An 8,848-nucleotide genomic window follows, 5' to 3' on the forward strand; every position below is an offset into this window, starting at 1 on the left:
ATGTTAAAGTGAACAATCTCACCATCAAATTCCATAGACAAAGTACCCTTATTAACATCAATTTTGGTTCGGGCTGTACTCAAAAAGGGTCTACCTAACAACACAGGTGACGGATCACGGGAGTGTTCATCCTCCATGTCGAGCACATAAAAATCAGCTGGAAAAACCAATTCATTAATTTTTACCAAAACATCTTCAATCAACCCGTCAGGGTATGCATTGGTCCTATCAGCTAATTGAATTATTATCCCAGTCTCTTTCAAAGGGCCTAAGTTTAAGGAGGCATAAATGGACTTTGGCATGACATTAATTGAGGCTCCCAGGTCTAACATGGCCTTCCCAATCAAAGTATTACCTATCCTACAAGGAATAGTAAACATACCTGGATCTCCGCATTTCGGTGGAAGCTTTCTTTGTAGAATTGCTGAAACATTCTCCCCAACTATAACTCGTTCATCCCCCTTCAACCGCTTGCGGTTGGCACACAGGTCCCTCAAAAATTTTGCGTACCTGGGTACTTGTTTAATCGCATCCAGTAGGGGTATGTTGATCTCCACCTTGCGAAAAATCTCCAGGACCTCTTTTTCCTTGTCTTGCTTCTTTGGTTTCTCTAACCTGCTAGGAAAGGGAGGTGGATTAGTTTTAGCTGTAGGAATTGGGTTCGAGGGTACCTTTGCATTTTTGTTGTCTGTGCCCTCCTCTTCCAATTCTTTCTCAATCCGTTCCTCGTCCTTGTCTTTAGGAATCACCGGTTCGGGTCCTTGAACTTCCTTGCCACTCCTTAAAGTCATTGCACTTACATTCTTTGGATTTGCCTCAGGTTGAGATGGCAATTTTCCTTGAACTTGGGACTCCAAACGGTTGATTGTTATAGCCATTTGATTCATTTGATTTTGCAATGATTGCACCTGTCCCAGTTGATTTCTCATGCTTTGCAGGTCTGAATCCGTCTTTTGTTGATTAGCAAGTAATTGCTTCATCATCTCTTCCATGGACGGACTTGAGTTTGAAAGTGGTGGTGGGCGATGATGGTACTGCTGTTGGTGTCCTTGCTGTCTATTTGGCACAAAGTTAGACTGCCTATTTCCTCCATAACTAAGGTTGGGGTGATCCCTCCAACCAGGATTGTAGGTACTTGAGTATGGGTCGTACGGCTTTCTTGGCGCGGGCGCGTGGCCCGCCATGTTCACCTGTTCAGCAGTTTCTTCTTGAACCATTGGACACATTTCCGTAGGATGACCCACGGCAGTGCATACCCCGCACGCTTTGACATGTGAAGCACTCCCCACAGCTAATTGTCTTACGAAAGATGTTAATTCGGAGATCTGCTGTTGGATAGAGGACGTTTCCACCTCATTCACCCTACGCGTCGGGATGTCCTCTCTTGAACCAAACTGCTGTGAGTTCTCAGCCATCCCTTCAATCAACTCCCATGCTCCTCGAGGGGTTTTGTTCACTAACGCCCCTCCACTTGCAGCATCGATTATGCTTCTGTCCCTGAAAAGCAACCCCTCATAGAAATATTGAATGAGCAGTTGCTCACTTATCTGATGCTGAGGGCATTTGGTGCACAATTTCTTAAACCTCTCCCAGTACTCATAGAGTGACTCGCCTGGGTGTTGTTTGATACCACATATCTCTTTCCTCAGGCTCGCAGCTCGAGACGCCGGAAAGTATTTGTCCAGAAATTTTTTCTTCAATTGATCCCACGTGGTGATACTACCAGGCGGTAGGTAGTAGAGCCAGTCTTTTGCAGAGTCCTTCAAAGAGAAGGGGAAAGCCCTCATCTTTATTTGCTCTTCTGTAATTCCCGGAGGCTTCATACTGTTGCAAACGACGTCGAACTCTTGCAAGTGCTTGTAGGGCTCCTCACCTGGTAGACCATGGAAAGATGGCAAGAGATGAATTAGACCAGATTTTAGTTCAAAGGGAGTGTCATCATTTAAATGTGGAAAAGTAATGCACAAGGGCTGCTGATTTAAATCAGGAGCAGCCAACTCCCTTAGTGTTCGTGCATTTGCCATAGTGACTTCCTCTTGGTCTGAATCACTTGAATTGTCACCAGACAAATTTGTCGGCTCAACCTCTGGATCAAGTTCCTGAGGTGCAATATCGTATTGCTCCTCCCTGAGCCGCCTGGTTTCTTTTCTCGTTCTACGCGCGGTCTTCTCTACTTCAGGGTCGAAAATTAATTCGCCTGTACGAGAAGAGCGAGGCATAAACTAGAAAAATACCAGAAAAAAAATGAACTTAAAAAGAAACAAATGATTAACGCCAGTCCCCGGCAACGGCGCCAAAAATTGACAGGTGTCGAGCCTGTGCAATAATAAATACCTACTCGAGAAAAATGAATTTTCTGTGTATAGTAGTGAGTAGGGTCGAATCCACAGGGACTGGGAAAAATTCGATTCTTTTCAAGTTCGGGACACGGGGGATTTTTATCAGAAATAAACTAAAAATTAAACAATTTAACTAAAAATAATTAATTAATTAATACAAATTTAAATAGCAATCAAATAAATAATAAGTAAATTCTAGCCAAGGATACAACTACGCAGACACAGTCCATTCATCTTATCATTGATGCAAAGAAGGTTCACTTAATTTTATTAATAGGCTAGTTATAGTCGCCGAAAAACTCTAACGACCAGCTTTTCCTTAATTTATTGATAACCAAGGTACGACCGTTGATTACCTCTAACCAGGAAATACTCCTAGGTACGACCGTAGGAATTAATTTCCTAATTGCATTAAAAACTAGAAAAGCCTAACCCAAATTAATAACACGCTACGAGGGTTATTTAAATCAGATTGCATGTTCTCCTAGTATGTGAAAATACTAGTTGTCACTAATATTAACCGACTAAACAATTACGGATTTAATTGATTAATTTGACAGGAGATTAATAAGTCAAATTGCACATCGGGCCCTTGATATCCAACTAACAAAATAATCCCATGGAAATTAAAATAGAAAACATGCAAATATTAACAAATTAAGGAACACGTAAAATTAATTAGATCTCACAGATATTTGGGACTGCGTCTTCGCGTTGATCCTTGACTAGATGAGAAAATTAGCCACGCCTCATAAGAAAATTCCCACGCAATTTAATTGAACTCAAAGACATTTATCTCTTACTAATAATTGAAAATAAGAATTGTATTCTCTGTAGTCTAATACAATAAAAATAGTTTCATGGAAGAGACGGAAGAAAACAAGACACGCAAGAAATCTTCACCCCAAAACTAAAACTTCTCTGCCTAGACGGAAGAGAAGAAGAAAAACTGACTCTGGCCAAATGTGCGGCTTCCCCCATAAAACACACCAATTCCAAACTTCACTCTCCGCTGACCAAAGAAAACATTCCTTTCCCTACCTAATCAACTCCACCGAAAACAAAAGCAAAGGCTACTTTCCACAAAGGCATTGTGCTCAAGCAAATTGTATTTCAATATAATAGAGTTTACAAACACTAGACGGCAACCCAACTTCCAAACCTTGAATATGAATAGCTCTGGAAGCATCATTTCTTCCAGCCACATTCTGCTTGCCTGCCAGTCAACCGTTGCTGGAGATTTCATCCGAAATTCAGCTAGATCCCCAAGGATAGATTCTCAAGGTGTCCGAATTAGGCTAGCTCAATATCAAAAGCAGCAAATACAAGAAGGCACAGGCTGTCAATGTCCCAAATTTAGAGCTCTGTTAGTTCCAGTGGAAGATGAGATCAATGAATTACCTCAGCAATGGCGGACAACTGAGATGCTTGGACTGGTGTCTACCTCCGCAAAAGAGAAGAGAAAGTGACCGCCAATTTCTGCAGGCTACGAAACATATTTTAATTGGGTTTCAGATTGAGTACCTCGCATTCGAAAAATGTGAGGTACTCACCTCGCATTCCAAATCTGCGAGTTTTCTGTTGCCTTTTTTACTTTTTTTCAAAGCATTTCTCATTTTTTCTGGAACACTAACCTCGCATTTGTGAAATACGATGTCTATGAACTCGCATTTCACAAATGCGAAGACCCTCATGCTAGAACTAAGTTCAAAAATTGCCCCCCTTGTAGAATAAATTTTTTTTTCCATCACAATTTTAGAATTTTCTCGACTAATTGTTACCTTTGTGCATGTAAGATTGCATTTTGTAATTCTCAACACAATAAAGCAATTTGTTGAGATGAGAAATAATATTTGTCATAATAAAACTATACACGCTAATAGCATTATGGATGCCGTCACAACTGTCAACACGTTACTGTGCACCTACTTTCTTCATTCTTTTATATGCTGCACAATGATAAAAGTAATTATTTCTATCTAACATTTTGTATTTGTTTAAACTGTCAGAACTGACTCACCAGGGCTACAAATTGGACTAAGTTTAGCACAACAGCATTACGAGTTATTGACAGAGGCCATCTATAGCAAGGAACATCACTAATAGCTCATTGTCACAGAGTGGAGCTGGTGGTGGTGGCAGCCCATATTCAAAAACATAAGCATTGTCTACTATGAGGAAGGCATGAATCAGTTCCTGTGTCATAGTCTAACAAGCACTAATGCTGAGGTATTTGTCTTATTGCATTATGTAAAAAAGTACCTATTTTATCTTTCCACTTTTCTGCCTTTTTTTAAAAATCGTCTCCTACAGGTTATTCAGCATAGTACCTACCTTAGTCTTAGTTAGGAAGCATTGGGAACTCCTAATGAAGATATTTTTCATGATATAAAGAATGTCGTGTAAAACCTTAATAAATTAAAAGTTATAATCTATTTCTAGAGTTAAAAGCTTAATGAATTCTATAATCTATTTCTAGAATTAAAAGCTTAATGAATTCTTTCTCTTTTTGTGTAAAAGATGAATAAAAAATCAGTTGAACATTTGTAACGATTTGGCATTGGGAATAGCTCTTGAGAGTTTATGGAACAGAAGAAGCACATTATGGATAAATGTATGCATTGGCATTGGCTTACAGTAAAATTGCAAACAACAAGACGATTTGATAGCTGCTGCATTTTGCTGCATCAGAATTAAGCGATGGTGTTAGGCAAACTGCAGTTTTGGCACTTGGTTAGTTTGCCTTACGATCAGGCTTGGCACTTGCTTACGGTTTATGTTCTGGACTATAAGAATTTGACACCAAAGCTTTACTTGTCCAAACAACTTTTCATATGATGTCTTTGCTCTTAACTTTTTCTACCCTTATTACTCATTCTTGTAGATATATGTTCAAAAAATTCATTATATATTAACATTGCTCTTTCTTATAATTGTATATTGAGAAAATTAATTACTAACTGTTTATCGTTTTGCAATGAGAGTGTATATGAACATGAGCACTTTGATAAGACTCAAACGCAACTAGCTACATTACTGGCCTCAAAGATTCAAAGATGCTTTTTTGTTGGAAGTTTTTCTTTTAAAACCTACTTCTATAGACTGCTCATCTCCTTGATTAAACCTCTCTCTCCCCTCTCAGATCTTTTGTTATTTGAATGAACTAAATCAATTAGAAGATTTAGATTATGTCCAGACTATTCTAGATAGCATGTTATTGTTGAATTTTGCCTTCTAAATTTGTTCAGTATTTCTATGTATTGCATCTATAAGAAAATAAATCATGGCTAGATAAATACTGATTTTGGACTATAAAGTGGCACTGGTATTACATAACTTAACTATGCATTTCTTTTTAACCATGCCATACACGTCTTACTTTATTTTCTATTATATCCTTTTATCTCAGCTAAAGCTATAGACAAACGTCTTGATCTCAAGACTAAGGCTGTTGAGTCAAATAAAGCACCAAAGATAGATCCAAGATAAAAAGCCATTGTTCAAAGGATGCTTGATAAGTACGTAAACTTCTGAAACACTAGATTATACTATAGATTTGAACTTTTTCTCATTATCTCATTTTTGGACCTTCCTGTAGGTATGTAATTAACAAAAGATATGAATAAGCTGTGACAATAGATATAAAATACCTAAGATTGGATAAGCTTCAGCAAGCACTTATAAGAAGTGACAACATTCAAGTAACCCTATACTATTGTAATCATGTCTCTCACAATTTTGTCAGCCTCAACTACTTTAATGCATATGTCACCTGATTATTTAAGCATATATCAGCTTCTCATGTTTTTGGATAGACCAGAGGACATTGCTACTGTATTTGAGAAACTCTTAAAACAAAAAGCAAGAATCATGCTTTATTGGGATTTCAAATAGCATTTGACCTTGTAGAGAATGGACACCAAGCTTATCTTTTGAAAATGAGGGACTAACTTTCCAGTCCCAAGAAATATATTCAGATAACAGAGGGTAATCAAAATTCTGGAGGAAACTATTTATGCTGCGAAGTTATCAAAAATAAAAGGAATGCTATCTCGAGAGACTTCCATACAGTTGACATTGCAATTCCTATACAGCTATAATAACTAAGGCATTTTTCCTATTTTCTTTTCTTTTCTTCCCCAGATACTTTCTCAATTTACTAGATTTCTTTGGAATATTTGACTAATTGTTAGCTTTTTGCATATTAGATTGCATTTCATAATTCTCAACACAATAAAGCAATCTGTTGACATGAGAAATAATATTTGTCATAATCCAACTATACATGCTAATAGCATTATGCATGCCGTCACAACTGTCAACACGTTACTATGCACCTACTTTCCACATTCTTTTATATGCTACATAATGATAAAAGTAGTTATCTCTATCTAACATTTTGTATTTGTTTAAACTGTCACAACTGGCTCACCAGAGCTACAAATTGGACTAAGTTTAGCGCAACAGCACTACAAGCTATTGACAGAGGCCATCTACAGCAAGGAAAATCACTAATGACTCCTTGTCACAAAGTGAGGCAGGTGGTGGTGGCAGCCCATATTCAGAAACATAAACATTGTCTACTATGAGAAAGGCATGAATCAATTCCTATGTCATAGTCTAACAAGCACTAATGTTGAGGTATTTGTCTTATTGCATTATGTAAAAAAGTACCTATTTTTATATTTCCACTTTTTTGCCTTTTTTTAAAATCGTCTGCTACAGGTTATTCAGCATAGTACCTACCTTAGTCTTGGTTTAGCAGCATTGGGAACTCCTAACGAAGATATTTTTGATGATATAAACAATGTCGTGTAAAAGCTTAATAAACTAAAAGCTATAACCTATTTCTAGACTTAAAAACTTAATGAATTGTATATTCTATTTCTAGAATTAGAAGCACGTTATGGATAAATGTATGCATTGGCATTGGCTTACAGTAAAACTGCAAACAACAAGACCATTTGATACCTGCTGCATTTTGCTGCATCAGAATTAAGCAACGATGTTATGCAAACTGCAGTTTTGGCACTTGGTTAGTTTGTCTTACGTTCAGGCTTGCCACTTGCTTATGGTTTATGTTCTGGACTATAAGAATTTGACACCAAACCTTTACTTCTTCAAACAAGTTTTCATATTATGTCTTTGCTCTTAACTTTTTCTAGCCTTCTACAAGAATCGATGAAAACGCACAGATTGAATATCATTGCTGAAGCCTTTAACATCAGATGCAGTTGATTTTATTCATGAAGAAGCTTTTATAACGATGGCCATGGTAATGATTCAAATCAGTGAAGTCAGTGATTCCCTTGTTAATGCATTCAGGTAATTGGAAAAAATTATTCTGGATAAGCATGGGGATGCTATGAACAAGATGCATAAGTTGCTTTCAAAGACAAAACATAACAAAGTAACTGCAGTTGTTGGTCTTACTATTTTTAGCCGATCTTGGTACTGGAATCTGCTCATGTACTTCCTTAGCTTATCCTCTAGCACTTCAGCTATCATGCTTCCTCCACCCATTTTTATCCAAACCACCTAAAGCAAAAGCTAACGCAAGAAACAAAAAGACAAAGCAGAGTTAGCATCTCCAACTAGAAGAATGTATTGCATCAATTTTTATCTACTACTGTAATGAAGATTAAAAAACACACTATTTTCATTTGATATTCAGTCACAATAGATCTATCATACGTTGAAAGTTTTTCAATTATTACAGCCATTACTCACAGATTATTATGTGATTGGCAGATTCACGGCAATGTTTTCAGAACCGGACCGGACCGGCCGGTTCGACCGGTTGGACCGCGAACCGGCCATGTCACCGGTCCGGTCTAATGCTAAAGCCGGAAGTTCATGGAGAACCGTTGAAACCCGGACGAACCGTGCGAACCGTTAAGAACCGTGAACCGGCGGTTTTTTAAATTCTTCAACAAAATATCAAGAATGGTGTAGGTAAGATTCGAACCTGGGTCTCCAAGTTTAAATATGACAATCTTACCGCTAGACTGTACTTAAGTTTGTTGAGAATTCTACTTGACTAAAAAATATATTAAAACATCAAGTTCTTCTCTTATTTTTTTTTTTCAATTTTTTCTTCTTAACCATTTTTAACCCAAATATCCACAACAAGATTTTCTCAAGTCTTCACCATTATTATCTGGTTATTATCTTTAGCAGATTGTAAACAAGTTGAAAATTTCAACTTTTCTTGTTTTCCAACATTTTAGTAAGTTTAATTTTTTTCTTTTCAAGGTTTTTTTCTATATTATTATCTTTAGTTGATTTTTTGCATTTTCTTCTTTTTCCCCTCAATTTTCATATGTTTCCCTCATTTTTGTTTTATTTTTATTCGATTAATTAAGGATGAAATTTTTGCAAAAGTAGTGCACATCCGTGTAGGAATTGGGTAGGAATTGCAAATAATAACATTGGGTTGGTCAAAAATATGGTAGTTGGCACATAATCGAAGCTATTGATAATTGAATTTAAAATAATTAATGGTATAG

At 37.1% G+C, this 8,848-nt stretch overlaps 1 non-coding gene and 2 pseudogenes across 1 annotated transcript; all 3 read left to right on the forward strand.

Annotated features, from left to right (window-relative positions):
- Window positions 1–1,545: 1,545 nt before the first annotated feature.
- LOC113733596 (small nucleolar RNA R71) lies at window positions 1,546–1,652 on the forward strand. Its single transcript, XR_003459101.1, has one exon. It is a non-coding gene; the product is annotated as a small nucleolar RNA R71 (small nucleolar RNA).
- A 1,856-nt stretch (window positions 1,653–3,508) lies between these two features.
- On the forward strand, window positions 3,509–7,157 carry LOC113722697 (26S proteasome non-ATPase regulatory subunit 1 homolog A-like; annotated as a pseudogene).
- A 75-nt stretch (window positions 7,158–7,232) lies between these two features.
- On the forward strand, window positions 7,233–7,881 carry LOC140006368 (26S proteasome non-ATPase regulatory subunit 1 homolog B-like; annotated as a pseudogene).
- Window positions 7,882–8,848: the final 967 nt, after the last annotated feature.

Source organism: Coffea arabica, chromosome 5e (assembly GCF_036785885.1).
Source record: "Coffea arabica cultivar ET-39 chromosome 5e, Coffea Arabica ET-39 HiFi, whole genome shotgun sequence".
Taxonomy (NCBI): domain Eukaryota; kingdom Viridiplantae; phylum Streptophyta; class Magnoliopsida; order Gentianales; family Rubiaceae; genus Coffea; species Coffea arabica.